At 36.7% G+C, this 20363-nt stretch overlaps 1 protein-coding gene across 6 annotated transcripts in view; it reads right to left on the reverse strand.

Moving 5' to 3' along the window:
- Nucleotides 1-19804, reverse strand: part of Lrfn5 (leucine rich repeat and fibronectin type III domain containing 5) — a 245939-nt gene extending 226135 nt beyond the window's left edge. Inside the window, exon 1 of one of the 6 annotated variants that reach the window (XR_013439018.1) lies at nucleotides 17927-19804. The gene's annotated coding sequence lies outside the window, so the exon portion shown is untranslated. The remainder of the gene's footprint in view (nucleotides 1-17926) is intronic. The other 5 variants (XM_021724723.3, XM_040274247.2, XM_078050188.1 and 2 more) reach the window with 5 other exon arrangements.
- Between the last annotated feature and the right edge of the window lie 559 nt (nucleotides 19805-20363).

Here is a 20363-nt window from a genome sequence, read left to right on the forward strand (position 1 = left end):
GACTACTTGTTTTATTAGTATGAATTATTACATATAAAAGGTAAAATGTTTCAAAATCTAAAATAAAATAAAATTGAGTATTATTTGATCTTCCTACCATAGAGGGAATTTCCATATACCCTTCTGAGTATGTCCTTCCAGAAGAAAATAAACTCATAAATATGCATCTACGTATATCTACATATGTGTATATGTATATTTTTCACACTAAGATTAACATTTGTTATGGTTTGGATATTACATGTACCCTCAAAAGTTCATAAGTAGTGCAGGAATGTTCAGAAGTGCAATGATTAGATTATAATAGCTATAACGTCATTAGTGGATTAATTCATTTGATGAATTAATCATTTGAATGTACTAATGAGCGGAAACTGTAGGCGGGTGGGGCAAAGCTAGAGGAAGTAGGTCACTGGGTGTATGCCTTGGACTACATGTTGTTCCTGGTTCCTTTCTTGCACTGTGCTTCCTGGCTGTCTTGAGCTAAACAGCTTTCTTCTGTCATGCTCTTTCACAGTGATGTTCTGCCTCACCTCAGGCCCACAGCAATGGAATTAGCCAACCATGAACTGAACCTCTAAAACCATAAGCCCAAATAAACTTCACCTCCTCTGAATTGCTCTTGTCAGGTATGTTGGTAATAACCAAGCAAAGCTGACTAACACAATACTATACCCACTACAGTTTCCACTCTCCTAGAGCCATATATTTTGAACAGTTTTCTTTATCAATAAACATGTAGTTATTTAATTTATTTAAAGAGTTCACTATATTTCATTAAGGATACCTACCCATTATTGAGGAATATTTAGATTGCATAAAGTTTTATAAAATGTGTCTTTCTAATTGCAAGCCATATTGTAATAAATTCAATTGTAATTATATTTAACTTGTGCAACAATAACCACTGGAGAAGTTTCAGAGCCAGATCTGATATTATTACTTTTAATAATGTTGGAGTACAATATAAAACACTACATGAAGAAGAGTGATCTATATACTTTCTGTCTTTCCTAGTTCATCAGTGTATCTCTAAATATCCATCCCTTAATCATAATGAAAATAATAAAGCAATCTGCACCTTAGAAAATGATGAATGCAAATACCAGTGGAGAGTGTATCCTTAAAACTGCTTCATTAAAAACTGACAAATGATTACTTGTAATTAAGTTCTTTTATCTGGACCTAATCCATTTTTTTTCCTAAGAAAAAGGAAAGTAAAAATAAGTTTATTCTTATGATCCAAATAGAACAAAAGAACGGAATGAGGAAAACAATAAACTGTGTGTGTGTGTGTGTGTGTGTGTGTGTGTGTGTGTGTGTGTGTGTGTGAGAGAGAGAGAGAGAGAGAGAGAGAATGAGACAGAGAAAGAGAGAGGTCTGCTATAAAAGGATAGCCTGATGCAGTTTTGTGTTTCTTTGTTTTGCTTTGCTGCTGTTGGTTTACTCAGACTCCATACTCTAATTAAGGTTCCCAGCTGTGATGTAGAGTAACAGTATTTCATAATTCAGCCACTGCCTAAACAGAATGTCACTTTAGTCTGTCACTGGTTATACTTCAAAATGTCAGGGTTACCTCAACTATTCAAAGGGAGTCTTTAGAGCACTTTGCAGATCCTGGGCAGAATCACACAATGAAGGTTTTGCCCAGATTGAAAAAGACAGAAAAGACAGTGCTATTTTTAGTTCTTGCTATATTCTATTTCTGCTGATAACCTTCCTACTCAATGTTTCTCTCCTCTGAAGAATCATCTGAATAGGTTACATGTGATCATATTACATTACAGCATTTCCTCCTTATCCAAGATTAATAACAATCTGTTGCTGATTTTAGTTAACTAATAATAATGATGTTTCCACAAAACTGTTAACTGCAGAAAAACTAAACAGCCACTAAAAATTTTCAATCCAAATTAATAAGGGTGACTAAAATGACAATCTCCTGGGCACTAATTAAAATACCAAATATTCTGAAGTATGCTTATTTAGTTCACTGTCTGAATTAAGTCCCATACTTAAGAAAAGGACAGAGGTTATTTCAAAATCTGAATCTCTGAAGCTCAGAGTATTGGACTGATATCAAAACATCTTACACCATGAGAAAGAGACTTTCATATTGCCATCTCGACTATATTGAAGCAAACTAAAATGGAGATAAACATCCAACTGTTAAAGATGCTGACTCATTGAGAAGCCTGACCAGTATAATTAAAATGGAACAATTACATTAATATACAAGTAATAATATTACTTATAGTTGACAATTAAAGCTAGAGAGTCAGCACACATTTCCTCATGCAGCTTGTAGCAAGGACAATGAAAAGTTGTTATTAGAACTGATCTTGAAGTCACTTAATACATGGTCCATATCCCAGTAACTGCATTACGTTGGCGCTCCATATAGAACACTGGGTGCCTGATTACTTCTCTGGTATGTCACTGACTAGGAACTCAAACATGCAGAGATTTTTCAAATCTCCACAGGTATGAATTTTAGCAGCTTTGTCAAATAGAAGATTCTTTACTTAAGGGCTGCTGGAATACTATGATCCTGAGGGAAAAACAAAGAGATGGAAAGCTGAGCTGAGCTGAGTGTGAACAACAGACGGGACTCCCCCACAACACAGCAGACACAGCTCACCTGGGCCAGCAGTTGACTTCCTTTTACTGAATCATACCAAAAAGTCAATGCAAAATGGGGGTTTATCCCTGTGAAAACGAGCTCATTATTATTAACTATAATCTTAAAATTATAGTAGAAAATTAGGAAGAAGCTTGATAAGAAAATTGAGATTTATCACCATCAAAGAAGAGTATGACTTCTAGAAACAAAGGAATCATAGTGGAGAATTTTATGCTTCATAAGATGAAAAAATAAATCATGATAATGAAACAAAAACTATTATTCAGCATTCCTGTGTTCTTTGTTTTACAAAAAGACACTAAGACTGATGTCATATATAAAATTATATAATTATGATAGCATGATATATAAATATTCATTCATTATCATTCTTTATATAATTTCATTAGACCTTATTTTATAAAGAATGAAAGATAACTAATTTCATAATATTGTAGTCTAGAAATTATTCATAATCTTCCTTTAAAGTAGGATAATATGATAACTATGAATAGTAAAATATATAGCATATATATTATTGGACTTTTAGCATTTGAAAAAATAAAAAAGTTTATATAGAGTAAGTGAGAATTCATATTTTACATATATACTATATGTGTGTGTGTGTATATATAGATAGATAGATAGATATACATATATATTTACATATACCTTAGTGTTCTATGGTAGTAAGTCAAAGCTGGAATTTATATTGAAGGTATTAGTTAATTTATCAATGAAAAGCAGACAAATACAATTCTATTTGTAGTAAAATTCTATTAGACCCACTCATTTCAAATATTTCACAATAAGACTGGCTTGACAACTTTTAACTTCTTTCCTCCAAAATAACAGAATTTTCTAAGGAATCTTAAAGTGGAAAAGATTATTATTAAAGCAATATATTAAAATTTCCCTCAAGCTCTATTAGCTCTTGAGTTTCACATGTAGAACACAGAAGTGGCTTTTCATAGAAAAACAATTCTAAAAGGAAGAAAGGGAACTAGAGGGAAAAAATGAGGAAGAAAAAGACAGATAAAATCAAGCAATAGCTTCATTTCTAAAAGATTTAGAGATGACAACATGGCCCAAGTCAAAGAATTGAGACTGGAAAGAACCAAGTAAAGTTCTTTGTCAGGACCCTTAGGAAGCAGTTTCTCTTTTGACATCTCTCCTACTCTCCTTTTCTTTTTTCTCCCTTTCTCTGCTTCTCTTCCTCTTTTTCCATTCCTCTCCCTGCCTTCGAACTTCGTGTTGTGATATGAAGCTGTGATGATCCACCTTTCCAAATCTGAGAGAGAAATCAATAAAGTGGAATTGCAGATGGAATTTAGATACTCATTTTCAACTCTTTCAATGCTGAGTCAAGTCATGCCTTAAGATAACCCTGACATTTTTTTGTGTGAACTAAGAAATTTCTTTGATGCTTGAGCCAATTTAGTTTGAATTTTCTACTAGGTGCTAAATGGATCATAAGTGACACAACCCTATTTTCCTCCCTTATCCTTCCTAACAAAACTTAGCAGAATTTTGCTAACAGCAAAAATCTTTTGCTGCAGAGTGCTCATTACAGAGTCTGAACTCTGAGGAACATTACATCACTCCATTTGTCTCACTCTTTCGTATATTGACCCAGAGGTCTCAAGTTTTCCTTGAGCTGCTATATAGTTAATTTATCATTTCAGCTTACAAATGGCACACCATATCTTTATATTGTCATCACTCTTCAAAATGAGTACTAACTCCACTTACTTTCAGCTCAAATGAATTCTCTCCAAGAAGTACTGATGATCCTTCTACTTATTACTCCATACAACAAAAATTTGTATTTGTATTATGTGCCAGAAGTTAGTTTGAGAGAACTACACTCCCTACACTCAATATGAACTATATTTCCTAGAAAACATATAGGGAAAGACCGAATGGAAAAAAATCTTCAAAACAATATTGTAGTTTTTAAAGAGTTGTTGTCTTTTCATATTTCAAAGGCTGATTCTTTTCTGTTTCATGGATATCAAAACCTAGCAGTCAAAAATATTAACATTAACATATAAATACCAAAATACAGGCAATTACTATAAAAATGAAGCTAGTTTCTACTATATATAAGTTTATTGATTTACAGCCATGTTCTAAAACTAATAGATTTATTTATTTATTTGTGTCAATAACAATTAAACCCAGGACCTTGCACACACTAATCAAGCACTCTAACACTGAGCTACATGGCCTTCACTTTTTAAACTTTGAGACAAAGTCCCATTAAGTTTTCCAGGCTGAAACCTTGTGATCCTCTTCCTCAGCCTACTAAGTAACTAGGATTACAAGTATGCACCATTGCATCTGGCTTTTCTAAAATCAATATTTATTGTAATATGTACATATCAATTTATTTATTCAATAAATACCTCCTGAGAATACAATTGGTAACAGGGTGATATACATCTCTCAAATTTTCTGTCTTCATTTTAAAGAGCGCTTGGCTCTATTTCTGCCCTTCAATATATTTTTAAGAAAATTACTTAATTCCGCATTTTCAAATTGTAATGGTACAGATAACACTTATGACTGAAGAAACTTAATTTCTCCAACATCACTGGAAAAATTCAGTCATTCATTATATAAATTGATTTGTCCATTTGGATCTCAGTTAAACAATGTGTATTATAGTCATATATTATAGATACTCATATACATATTTGATTTTCAATTAAAACATTTAAAAAAGAAATAAAACTATTAAAAAGACAAGTATGGATTACAATAAGATTAACATAAATTAACCTAAAAAATCCAATTTTCCCTTTCAAAACCAAAGAAAGTTATTCAATTTTCCTCTCAGATTTTCCACAAAACTAAATGGTGCATAGACAATTGATTTCCAAAGCCTTTATCTGGCTTTCATGTTTAGGGTCATATATTGTTTCATTTCTTCAAAAGATCCTACCAAGTGAAAAACTTCAAAACCATAAGCAACCTGGATTGGCCTTGCCCCTCAGATAATGATACTATGATTTTTAATTTAGTTTTCCTAACCATATTCTAAAGACTATATAGTACTTGAGGTGGTGCTTTCAAAATATTATCCCAGCTAGTATAACAATAGGTATTCTAAACCTATAACAAAGATTGTTTGTACTTAATTTATTTTTAAAAAATGTAGATTTATCTCAAATAAAAATATTGCCCTGATATTGTGTTAATAGAGTCTTTCAAGTCTTGACTCTCAACAGAGTAAAGGACAAAGATATTTTTCAAGCAATCAAGCTGTTCTAAGCAAATGCAACAGTCTAGTACATAAAATGTAAAGATATATATTTTTAAATGGAGCAATTATATTATACATATGAACACATTTGCTGTTATTTTTTAAATACAGTTGTTATTTTCTTACTCTCAACATATCTTAATAGAAATTTCTAAAGTTGTTTGAGCATTCCATTAATGGTCAGTCATCATATGAAGTGCTGGGAATTCGTTATTTCACTTACTTGTCTTAAGCTGTTAAGGTGGACAACATTAGCGCTATTCTACAGATAAAGAAACTGATCCACATTTTGCTATGAAAATCAGTTTTTATGTACACTATCATATGTATCAGATAAAATGCACTAATTATATTCTAATTCACTAGAATTTTTAAATAATTAGTAGAACATATACAACCTATCTTATATGTAACTCTAAACTCATAAAAAGAAAGAAACATAACAGAAAGAGCTATTAATAAAATATTTAATATTCAATATAATCTAAACAAACTTTCAAACCTATATTTAAAAAAAAATCTTTGAGGGCTAGGTATAGCTTCATTGGTAGAATGTTTGCCTCCCATGCACAAGAACCTGGGTTCAGTCTCCAGCACTGTACACACACACACACACACACACACACACACACACACACACATAAAAAACTTTGAAGGAAATTTATAAATGAATAGAAAATGCATTTCCACAGATCTCTACAAATATCTCTTTTACTAAAAATGAAAACACTGAAGTCTAATATACTCATTTTAGTGATATTTTTGCAAATAAATTACAATCAGAAAGTTATAAAATCATTATAATTATACTGCCCCATGGCCTGCACCCTGTACCTTATTATACCTGCAAGAGTATGTCAATTTCCTGTAGAGTAATTTGATACATAAATGAGAACATTATTAAATAAAATGAAGTGTGTATGAAGTCCCAGAATAAAGTAATTGTACAATTTAGATTTAATTTACAGAAGAAATGGATAGTAAATATGAATCACTAAAATATAATTAAAGGTAAAATGAAATCTTGGAGGAATGAAAAAATATTATACTGTTACACTGAAACAAACCAAGTCCAAATGCAACTTGAAGAAAAGCTTGGGCTAAAGTGAGTGGCATGACCACTAGCATAAGAGGAAAACCTTTCCAAGGAAGCTTCTCTAGTGCCCTGATAAGTGGCTACATTAAAAGATCGACAAGTGGAAATTCAGATCATGTGCATTCAGCAAGGTTACAAAACATCCTAGAAAAGTACCTACTGTTGAATCAACAAACATTTATAAAGCTTTAAGGAAAGAAAACATCATGCTTCCAAAGTAACTGAATCATAGATCAAGGATGTCTAGATATAGTAAAATTTCAACATGCATTTATTGAAACTATACATATACACATATATACATATATATTATACATATGTTATTCATTATACATACACTATACATATACACATATATACATATACATTATGTATACACATGTATACATATATATTAATATGGGCAAATTTTCTTCCAAAAGAGGTATTGTAACTGGCTGTGTTCCAATATCCAAGGTGGGTGTCTCAATTATCTTCTCCTACCATTTAATGCTGTGGCTTGGAGTAACAATCATTCTATTTGTTAATGATGTGACAGTCAACTATTTGGACTGGCCTCTACTTGGTGGTTCTCCTATTGGTCTGAGCTGGGGCCACTCACTGAAGTATAATTATCTCTAGGTTCAATTGTATCTGGATGGTTTCAAGTAGCCTCATGGATATGTCTGGTTATCATCTGGGTCACTTATTTTCAGCAAAGGCATATGGACTTCTTAGCTAGATAATAATATCCTTCAGACAGACAAGAATGGAAGCTTTGTGGACTGGAGAATAAGGCTCAGAACTTAGACTATACCATTTTGCCACACTTGTGGCTCAAAGCAAGTGATGAAATCAGTTTCAGGGAGAAAGGAAACAAACATCTATCTATTCTTAAGGAGAATTAACAAGGAATTTGTAGCGATTTGGGATCCACCACAGAAAATTTAAAAATAAATAAATAAATAAATCACGGTTGAGAACACATCATAGGGTTTATTCTTAAAAAGATCTGTCATGACAACTGGTATATCTAGAATTAAGCACCAATTTGGATATACCATAATCAGGCCTCTCTATTTTTGAAATTATGGCATTAATTCTGGTTGAGGAAATGAGTTTGTTAAATGAAACCTTCATCAAGGACTGCAACAGCCAGCATCAATCATATGGCAAATGGATTAGAGGTAAGTGGAATGCAGTGCCTAGTTAGAGCCAGTATTTTAAAAACAGACACAGTGATGTCTAAATTCTGTCCCATGCTCACACTGAAACATACTCTGATTTCTCTGTGCTAGGAAAAAACATTAAAAGCAATAATTGCTTATCTAATTAAATAACTAATTACAAACAACATCAAAATCCCCTAATGGTAACCATAAACCTTTTCATAGACTTCCAAATACAAAATATGGCAGTTCACAGAATATCATAAAGACAAAAGAAATGAAGCATATGATATATTTAGAGACTATTCATCATCTATGAAGGAGGTTAAAAACACATATGTTCAATAATCAAATAAAAATTCATTTGAGGCAAGAAAAAGAGAAATTGCCTAAGCATAGCAGCTATAACATCTTTACTGGAATCAGAAATATTTGGATTTTGATTATATTCAGAGGATCTATTAGTTGCATGATAATGAACAAATAAAATTAACTGCTCTGAGTCTTACTATGTTCCTGTAAGACGAGGCTGTAGGATTCTTGCATGGGCTAGGGAAAAGCAGAGTCCAACAGTGACTGGCAGTATCTTCTCGTAAAATGATGAGGATGAGGATATGATGATGCTGACAATGCTGATTATCAGCATCCATTATGTATTGTCAGAGATATCTTAGTATGCTTCAGTGCTTTCCTCATCAAATGCATGGAAGGAAAGCCCAGGTACTTCCTCAGTGAAGGCCTTAGATGTTCACTCACCTCCAGATTCTCATTTAGAAACACACCTAACGATGTTATTATTTTGTATTAATTTCCTATCAGGAGTTTGAAAGAATGATAGGAACACTAACAAAATTTACCTATATGAGACCAAAAAAATTATCTAGAAAGGGGAAAAAAAGAAAGAAAGAACAAATGAAGCATCAGTATAAACTACCTTAAATATATCATGCATCAATCCCTGAAGGATTTCTGTAATCACTAGCATAATGAAGACAAAGAGTCATTAAAAAAAAGGTTAATTATGTTTGACTTGGTGTCAATTTTGATAACTATTTGCATTCATTTTAAATGTAAAACTTTATTAATTATTTTTAAGCATGATATCTAAAAATAGTAACTAACATTCAGGATTATGAATAATGTGTCTCCTAACGACTTGTTCTTCAAGAACCATAGTAAAAAATGTCTACTGTCATTTCCTCCTGCCTTTAAATTATTTTTCCCCTTAGTGAAATTTAGTCAACCTCATATGAAGCCTGAAGAAACTTCTAGAAGCCTAATTATCAGTTTTATTTTAAAAAGAGGAGTTAACATGAATAAATGAATATTCTAGCAATCAATAATTGGTTAGAGGTAAATTAAGAGGTAAACATGAAAGAAAGTCATCAAGACTGATTCATTACTAGGATTGACATTCTGAAAGAATATTTGTTCTCACTCTAGATTGAACTTTTCCCAGAGTGGCAACTATGCCATTTTGACTTTTGTATCTCAAAGATTAGCAGAATACCTAAGCATGCATTAAACAACAAATACGTTTTCATTGAAGGAATTAAAGAATGAGCTTTGAATCATTCTTGGTTACTCAAAAAGCCCATGATACAGTCAGTCACCGTGGGATGAGGTGAAAATTTTATTCTCCATGTCTTGTTCCATTTTCTTGTTTTTCATGCTCATTATAACCAACATTATTACAATTTATATAAGTTCGTTTTCTCTCAGTTTTTAGTGGAAGAGATATAATTAATTCAATCATTATGAGTAAATTAGATGATTTGAAAGGGAGAGAGGAATGGAGAGAGTAGTCTCAAATATCCTCACTATTGTCTAGAATTAGAAAGGCAATTTTAAATCTTGCCACCAAACTGGGATTGACCAGTTGTAGCATTTTATAGACGTATGTTAAGGACTCCAATGTCCTTAGGTGAAAAAAAGACTTTAATCAATTGTAACATTATCTGACAGGACTGCAACACGGAGTGTGTTTTAGACAACTTTTTTTCACAGCTGTGACTAAAAGACTCCACCAGCACAACTACATAGGAGAAAAAAATTTACTTGAGGGTTCAAGGTTTCAGAGGTCTCAGTCCAGAAAATGCAGACTCCATTCCTCAGGGCTGGAGGTGAGGCAGAACATTGTGGAGGAAGTGTGTGCCAGAGGGTAGGAGCTCATATGGTGATCAGGAAGCAAAGAGAGACTTCACTCTCCAGACATAAAATATAAAATATAAAATAGCCACATCCCCAGTGAATCATTTCCTCTAGCCCCACTCCACCTGCCTCCAGTTACCACTCAGTTAATCCCATAAGGGATTAATTCACTGATTAGGATAAAGTTATAAACTAATCATTTCTCCCCCAAAACTTCTTGCATTGTTTGTGAGCTTTTGGGGGATACCTCACTTCCAAACCATAACATGAATGTTATAGCATCAGTTTCTTTGCTCTTGAAGCAAAAAGAAATAGTAGCCCTATTCATTTGTACCTTAGTTAATCCACACGGGTTAACATTGCATTGGCATTGGTATTGGCATTGGTACCATGTTTCAAAGAAAAATGGGAAAAAAAAGAAACAAAGTGTCAGAAGAGGTAAGATGTTGGATGTTGGGGACTAATTCTAGCTAACATTCTTTTTTTTTTTAAGCATAAAAGGTAAAGGGGCTGAAATAACAACATATAGGGGGAAAAAGTCTCTAACCTGTTTAGGTCTAGGATATGTGTAATGATAAACAGTAACTGTGGGGTCGGGGATCTCAAATCATCAGTTCAGGTATGAATACTAGAATTGGACATATTGTGTACCACTTCTTCCCACTTTAAAATCAATTGGAAGCTATAGGATACCAGATTGTCGCTCAACCTATAGGATAAAATCATGATAACACCTACACAAAAATGGAGTAATGTACTGCAGGTAAAGTGATTTTGAGATCACTGAAGGCACTTGAGCTTAATCAAGATGACCACTTGGTAGGCATGCTTCTCAGGGGAAATATAAGACTGAATACACATCAGGAAGACTTACAAGTTTCACAATTCTAGGTTCACCAAAGGTTAAAATAAATTTAAATGTTAATGTTTTTGAGTAAGTCATGCACTGTCTGGTGTATCACAGATCATACATCTGGTGATTTCTTAAACCTAAGGAAATTTTCAGCTTTGCACCTTCTATCTAGACTCTAAAGATACTGGCCTAGTTGATTCCTGATCTGAATGACTCCTAGTATACCTTGGAACTCTGATGTTCTATGATTCCAAGCATAGAATTCCAAGCCATCTACTTATCATCTCCTTTAGAATTATTTCTTCATGCTCTTGCTAGTTAATGACAAGATGATAAAGATTACAATGGTGATGATGGTGATTACAGCTATGTACCTAATACACTGTGTCACTGAGACCTCCGTACAATGCTATGACATACCTTATCATTAACCTCAATCTGCAGCTGAGGAAACTAAGACTCAAAAGAGATTAAAAGACTTGTTCAAGGTACACAAGGCTGAGACATAGGTGTGTGGAAACCCCAAATTTCTAACCACTGTGAAATGCCAAACCTTACAAAATATGATCATGGTTTCCCAATTTCCCTTTTCTCCTCTACACAGAATGTAAAATAAAACATCAAAACATAAAACATCAAAATACTATAAAATATCAGTTAGCAAACTTATTTCAAGCTTATACATTTATTGATGCCTTTCATGTCATTGAGAAAGCAACCTCTCTTAGGTCAGGATCCAATGTCCAATCTTTAGTTACTAAACTATATGACAGGTGAACAGTCAATACATGGTAAATATCCTATATTATTCGTACAAAAAACACTTTTAATTTAAAATTAAGCATATTTTATTGAATATGATATTGAAAATTAAAGTATTTGCTGTAGCGGTATCATGATATCTATCCACATAAAATAAAGCATATGTATCATTTACTGTAGTGTTCAGTATTGTCATAGAAATTATATACACCTTAATGTTCCTATTCAAATGCTTAATCACTAATAAAAAAATGCATATAAATGATTTGACAACCTGGCCAGTCTTCATACTATGGAGAAAAAGCAAAAAACAAAAACAAAAAAAGGATATAATCAATAAGAAAACTGTCACAGTCTGGACTTCCAAAGGTGATGAGTAAGGTGGCCTTCAAGAATGCACAAGTGATATGTTTTCTCTAGTAAGCCACTTTAATGAAAATCTCCTGTAACTTTGGAGGTGAAAACACTATGATTCATGACAATTCTTTACACATATGAGGTTGGGGAGATAGAGCATGTGCTAAGCATACACAAAGTCCTTTTTTGATTTGGGGAAGTCAAAGAGAAAGAGATCCAGAAAAAAAATGAAATGGGTCCTTCAGGGGTCTTTTTCACTTTCTCAAAAGACATTTCATGAAGTAAAATGGAGAGTAGGATAAACAGCGTGGTTTTGACTTATATTCTTGACTAAATATAATAGTTCTGATTCAATATATATTGAACTTGCTAGTTTTCTTTCAGTCTTTTTTTAAGTGTTCAGAAATTGTTTCTAGAATTTGTTAAAAGTATCCTTTAACTTTAATCACTGATCTTATTACTTATGTTCTAAAGTCTTTTTTGTTGTAAACTCCAAAATAGATTCAATTTTCTTTCATAATTTTCTGCAATTATTTTCACAAGATTATAACATCAGTTCCAAAATATTTCATTGAAAGCATGAGTGAAATATGCTTTCAGTGAAATATTTTGGAACTGATGTTATAATCTTGTGAAAATTACATATATATATATATATATATATATATATATATATATAAAATAACATATCATATATACTGCTATGGTTTGGTTATTAGGTATCCCCAGAAAGTTCATGTTTGAGGTAATGAAGAAGTTTAAGAGGTGAAATGTTGGCTTGGGTTTAAACAAACATTTCTCTCTCTGCTTCCTGGTGCCATGTCCCCAGCTGCTGTCCTCTGCCGACTTTTCTGCCATGATGTTCTGCCTCACCTCAGATTCTAAGAAATGGAGAAGGCTGTCTAAGGACTAAGACTTCTGAAACTGTGAACGCCAAATAAACTTTTCCTCCTCTAATTGTTCCTGCAGGTCTCTTGTTCAGAGCAGCAATAAAGCTGACTAAAAAACAGAAATATATATATATACACACACACATACATATGTATATACATAGATTCTTTTTAATATATTATTTGTGAGACTACATATAGATACACATAAAGCAAATGCATGACTAGTGTGAGCTTTAAGATATGAGATTTCTTTCATAAGAATATATAAAATACTCAAAATGATCAATTGGCGTTTTCCTCCAGTGTAGCCATGTGACGTAACAAATACTAGCTATCAAAGCCAATTTCTGAGAAACATTAAAAATGTGGTTTGTAGTTTAAATAATAAAGTCTTTTCATGTACTTTACTTGATATCAGTAAAGTGATAGTGCATTTATATAACCATATAATTCCATTGTAATTTTCTATCACTTGTTAACCCTCTTCATAATTACTGTTAAATTATGATATAGTTCAATGAAAAGCATTCTGCCAGAACAGTATCTATCAGAACATGATGATATAAAAGCTTAAAAGTAGCATTAACTATCTCTGAATTAAATTTTTCTATCTCCTGTTATACTTACTGGGTGTTTCATAATATCATACAATTTATTGTGATAGAGCATAATAAAGATGGTTCACCTCTAACCAGAATAGCTCAATAATTATAAACATAATTTTACCATGCACATACCATGTAATGGACAAATTATACTGCCTTGGGTTCCAAATAGTCCTCAATGATTGAAGGATGCCGTAAGAATTGAAATGTGAGCTTTAGAAATAGAATAAGTAGATTCACTCTCAAGATTTATTGCATAAAGCAGAACTATGAACATTTGTATTACTGGAATGATTTAGCAAATTTACCCGTTATTCATGTATTCTAGGGAGTCACATTCACATCAGTGAGGCCTAAATTTGTATTTTTACAATGAAACATAAAACTTAGACCTGAATATATGAAAAATCTGGAGTGCAATATCAATAGCTTCCAATCATAATTAAACAGAAATAAAGTCACTGAAACAAGAATAGCAGATTAGCTAGTTAAGCTTTTAGAAAGTTTCAACTAGTTTTCTAACTTCTGACTGCAGCATAGGCAAAAATACTATCAATGTCATTTACTAAAAATTTCTCTCTTAAATACCTGAGTAGTTTATTATATAGTACTTTTACATACCAGCAAGAACACTGTTACATAGCAGCAAGTATCTCATCCCAACCACATAAGGACAGAGCAACAATATCAGCAGAAAGCAAGATCCTAATTTCACCAGCAAGAAAACTCAGCAAAACTACAAAGCCAAAAGAGCTTCAAGCAGCAAGAGGAAACAGCACTAGCTTAAATGGACAAAGGGAAATGATGCTCATTCATGGAAAGATGAAAGGTGGATTTAACATATGATGCTCATTTAAACACCAATGTCATAACCAGACTGCTTTACTGCCAAGAATCCATTAATGGCATAGGAGACAAAAATAATTGGAGAGAGAATAAGGGGGGGTAATTCTCCCTCAGATAACTATAGCTGCTACTATCCCTCTTAAAAAAAAAAAAAGGATAGAAATTACCTCAGGCTGGTACCAGAGATATGTTGATGAACTCTCCAAATAAACCAGCACAGAAATGTCATATTTCAAAACTGAATACATATATCATTATATATTTGAAGAAGGGAAATATTAGTATTGCTCAAGGTCATTCTCTTCTTAAAAAGAGAAAGGGAAAAAATACTAAAAGAAATCATCTAGGAATGAGAATAAAGTGAAAGCTCCTACCTGATTAACTGTGCGTGTCTGTTCCTATGAGTGTCCTGAGTTTCCCATTGTTCTTTCCCTCTTGACAGTGACCAAAAGAGGGCTAAGAAGGAGGAAGCTTTTGCTGGGAAATCCCTTATCAATTCCTGACAGTCTTAACTCATCAGTGAGCCAGGCCCATTCTGTCTATGGATAATGATTAACAAGGGAAATAGATTCAAATCTCCAAACTGGCCTTTTCTCCAGAGAGGGGAGAGGCAAGAGTGGCAGAAATCTCTATTTTTATTTATTTATTTACTTACTTATTTATTTATTATTTTTGAGGAACTTCTATATGTGGAATCCTGTTTGGTTATGACATTTGACCTAAGTCCAATCTACATCAATGAATGAATTTTAAGTTTGAATTACAACATAAGACTATATTTAGGCTTATGTATATTCAACATCAGTTTTAATGTATTTGTTTTGCCATCTCTAAGGATGAGTGCTCAAAGACAAGAACAAACTTGCAAAACAGTGAATCCTTGGTGGAAAAAAGGCCAAAAGGAAGTAAAATGAGGAAGGAGATGTGGGGAAAACACCTTATTTTCCAAGTACCTATATTCTTCACCAACATTCCTTTATTTTTGGTTACCCTCTAGATAAGCATTATTTATTTGCTCAAAAATATTATGAGTATGGTTTCATTTCTATTGCAATAATACTCTGGGAAAATTTAAGGGACAAAGACATGTCCTTGTCAGACATTTAGCACACACAAGTCAGCCTTCTGTCTAAAATTTTTTGAGTGATAAGAGAATTATAAAGATATTTGCTAAGAGAAAAAACAAAATGTACAGGGAAAATATTTACTTCCAATTCTTCCCAAATCCCCAGCTATTTTAGTGTATTTGGCTTATCTACACTTTTTTTTTTAATGCAGGCAATACCATTTTTTTTTCTTCTTGAGACCTCAAGGGTGGAATGTAGACCTGCTGTTCTTGTAAAGTGCAGTTACCCTCTGTATTCTTCCTTAGAGTTCAGTGTCACTCACCAAGGCTGTCTGAAAAATGGCCCTCAACTCCTTCATATTTATTGAGTATGGGATAGGGGAGAATAGATTAGCTAATTTTACAGTAGTGCTCCAACTGGGGTGTAAAAGATCTGATTAAATCCAGGAGAACATGAAAGAGGAGGAGAAAAAAAAAGAACAAATAAAATTCTAGGAATTACACACTTAGATTCTGGTTTTTAATCCTGATAAATCATGCAGTATTTGAGTATCAAGGAATTTTTGTAGCCAGCATTCATTCTATGTTCGTGAATATTCATACTCGGGGTGGGGAGTGAGGAATTTTGCAGGTGTACCCAGTTGGATACCACCGCCCTCCTGGAACCTCTCCCCACTCCCTTCTCCCACAACCAGGAGGCCACTTCAGCCATGATGCGCCTACTGCCTGCCAGGGGCGCGCAAAGCTCTCCCGCCCCGCCCCAAGAAAGTGTCAAAGCGGACCTGGCAGCTGCAGTGGCAGAGCCCAGCCCCCCAAACCCGCTGCATACATGGCCTTGTAGCACCACCAGCCTGTGAGGGCTGCAGCAGCAGCCTATCCCAGACTCCAGAGAAGGAGTTGGGACTTCAGCTCCGGGGACAACTAGAGCAGCTATCGGCCAGATCGTAGTCTGCAAATGCCATCATATGGATATCTATAGAAACGCAGCGAAAGGAGGAAAATCAAGCAGCGCCCCTACACGTTCTAAATGGCTTTAGCAAAGAGAAACCCCCAGAGCAACCGCAATCACTGCCTCCTGGAGCAGGGTGCCTCCAGATCCACCGGGCCAAACCTCCCCTGAGTGCAGCCAAGCAGGCAGCTCGAGAAAGCGGGGGAGACAAATGAGCACTCCTTAGCTGAATTATTCAGACCATCTTCGCTATGGAATAAAACATTGATGAGACTACTTTGGAAGTGCTCTATCTTGTTAATTCTAATGCCCCCTGAGAAGGGAGTGAAATTTTCTGTAGGGGACAGAAGCAGAGGTGATGGGGAAAGGAAATTAAAGAAATAAGGTCCAAGGGTAAGGGGCTTTGGAAGTTAACTAAATTTATTATGACTCAGTCAGCCACGGGTATTTCCATTTTAACACATTTGACCCAAAATGTTAATTAAGCAGTGCCAAATCTACCTGCTCCTTGTAAGTCAAGACACTGGAAAGAATTTTTCCAAAACACCTATTATGCAAAAACAAACACACACGGGGACATAACTGAAATAATGCAGCTGGGGATGGTGCTGGGTGGTGGTTATGTTTTTAGCCTCATTTTCCTAGATATAAAAATGACTTCTTTCATGGATTTATTCTGGAACATAAAAGCAAATCCCAGCAGTTAAGCACCATATCTCAACATACACCCATGACAATGAATTTCCTTCACATGCAAAGCAAGTTCCAAGAAAACTCCATTTCAGATCAAAGTCCCCAGATGCGTAATTTACAACTACTAAAGGGATCTGGCAAGCTTGTCCACAACAAGGAAAGGAAAACAACCAGAGATAGAAAAGGGTAAAATCAAAATAAAAATAATCCTTGGCTAAAATGATGGGTGGAAACCAAACACCTTCTCACACTCCACAATGTGGGAAGGGTTGGTTACCAAATGGTCCGTAGCAACCATAGCCTGAAGGAAACACGAAATTTTAATCCCTGGTATCTTCAGACAGGTTCAACATGCCTAGTTCTCAAAAAATATCCTTAGGGTGGAGCTATCCATATTCCCTTAGCTTTCACTACTAGATTAAGTGCTCAGGTATAGATTTATATTCCATCCATCAGAAATTGTATTACCACATCATAGAGCAGGCGCCCTTGGATACGCAGCCCTTCCTAATGATTTTCAAAACATTAATAAGTAAAGTAGCCTGCAATGCAGATAAGACATTAGAAACAAGAGCAGAAGAAAACGGGGTGAGGCGGTTTGTGGTTTGCTTGTTACCTGGTGCCTCTAGGGGGAAAGACGGTCGTAAGAGGACTTTCTGCCTGCAGGTACAATCCCGGCAAGGTGGCTCCAGGTGGCTTTCACAGTCGTACGCGGGTCTTGCTCCTCACTTCGCTGCCCTTTGCCATAGCTCAGCACCCGCATCCTAGGGAGTCCGAGAGGTGGCTCCAGCCACTGCCGCCGCTGCCCGCGGGTCGCGCTGGGTGGGGGATCCGCGCGGATCGCCCCATGAAACCCGCGGCTCCGCGCCCGGGGAGCGGGCAGAGGCAGGGCGGCTGTGCACGCACACACAGAAACACACTCACACACACTCACACACTCGCATCCGGGCGCGCGCGCGCTCACACTTGCACTCGCACACCCAACACCGCACGGAGAGAGAGAAACAAGGAGGGAACTGGTCCTTGTCAAGATCAGCTTCGAAACCCACCAGACAGCAAAGACAGCGTTCTCCTTTTCTCATAGCCCTTTGATCACGTTTCCTTCAAGTTCTTCTCCGTACCAAATCCTGGTAATTCAGGAGCTGGTGACATTTTGGTGGGGAGGAGGGAGCCGGGAAAAGGGCTGTGGACGAGTCCGGGATTTTGTTAAGCAGTTTGAAAAGCAATCCCCATTACCTTGTTTGTATAGTAAACCAGCTTGGAAGGCTGAACTTTTGGCTTCAAATGTTGTGGACCCAAACGTACATATCCTTTTGGCTAATACAGGAAAGTCTAGATGCACCGAAACAAGAAAGCTGCAAGACCCTCTCTTGACCTTGTGATGTACCTGGAAGCTGGTTAATACTGCCGCTTGCCAAGCCTCTGGGTAAAGTGATCCACACACCTGGCTCTACAACCCAGCAGCCGCTCGGAATCCAGGCAGGAAAATGGGTCTGGACGTCCTCCGCGCTCTGCAAGAACCCGGGCATGGAGGGGCATCACCGAGTTAACACGTTTGCTTCTGGGCAGTTGGATAAAAGACAGTCAAATGCATCAGATAGGCGCGCGCACATACACACGCGCACACACACACGCACACGCACACGCAGCTAACTGGAAAGCGACTTACTAAATACTAGAGAGATGCCAAGATGACTTTAAAAAGGTTAAAAAAAATGTCCAAAATCTTGCCGGAAAACGGGAGGGCTAGCAATGAGGTTTTGAAAGTCTTCTCAGGTCTTTCAATTCTTCCTCTCTCGCATGTATGTGTTTTTCCAGAAGGTTTCGTTGGTCTGCCCCACCCCCGTCCAGTTGCGCTTTTTTTCCCCACTGCTATAACCGACCGTAAAAAAATGGATTATAAGGGTGGGTTGTGCTCACAGCCCAGAGCTCCCCAAAGTCAAGAATCCTAAGGGAGCAGCCAGCTGCGAAGCCATTCACATCCTCAGGGGAAGAGGGAAAAACGCGCAAACACACGCACACACGTCTGCACGCACACACATACAGTCCTCGGTTCGGGCAGCTCTGCACTCGCTCACCACCTCCCTGCGCGCCGCTGTAGGAGCGACAACGGCGCCCCGCCCGTTGGCCAAGGCGCTGGAGGTGAGTCCGCAGCTCAGGCACGAGACCGGCAGCTGTGGACCAGGGTTGCAGCCGCAGCCCGGGCAGGCCTGAGAGACCCGCTCTCCGCGGCGATGTGTTTGGGCAACGGCGGCTGCCAGGCCGGGAGGAACTGCGCCCCGCGCTGCAGCATGGAGGCGGCGGCGGCGGCGGCGGCAGGCGCGTGGCCGTGAGCCCGGCCCTAGCTGCAGTGACGGGAGCGGCCACACGGCCCAGACTCCGAGAGTCAGACAACACCCTACCCGGGTCCTTCCAGCGGCTCTTAGCTCGTGCGCCTCCCAACCCCACGCATTCCTAACCGGTTTACCACCGGCGCGCCGAGAGGGCCCGCCGAGCGCCGGCTAATCCCCCAAGCAGGGGAGGCGCGGGGGCGTTGCAGGCAGGGGGAGGGGAAGCGTTGGAAACCCAGAAAGATAAAAGCGAACTTCCAGGGGCGTCACCAGCCTCTTACGAAGAGGGGAATTTGCTGATCCCCCACTACCCCGTGGTTATGGGATAAATAAGTGTCAATGGGTCAGGCTGTGGCTGCTAATGGCAGTGGAAAAAGTCATATATCCGCCAGGAATTTCTGAGATGGAGAGCTACTGATTTGTGGTCTCAGTCATCTGAGGCGAGCTTCCAGCGTCCCCTTGGTTGTAGGTGGGTGGTTTGCTTACTAATCAGATGGGAGCAGATTCTGAAAAGAACATTTATATTTGGAAATCAGCTCAGCATCAGACATTAAGGAGTGCTGCAGTTGACTACATTTTAGTATGTCAAGCTGAAAGCGAGCCCAATAGTTGTCATAAGCAAAGCCTGGCCAATAAGGTCTCTGGCACTAGGGAAGGGTATGAAGCAGAAAAGAGGTGTGGCAGGAGGGAAGGCTACAGGGGGCCTTTCTGGGTAGGGATCGC

The sequence above is a fragment of the Ictidomys tridecemlineatus genome, chromosome 5, assembly GCF_052094955.1.
Source record: "Ictidomys tridecemlineatus isolate mIctTri1 chromosome 5, mIctTri1.hap1, whole genome shotgun sequence".
Taxonomy (NCBI): Eukaryota; Metazoa; Chordata; class Mammalia; order Rodentia; family Sciuridae; genus Ictidomys; species Ictidomys tridecemlineatus.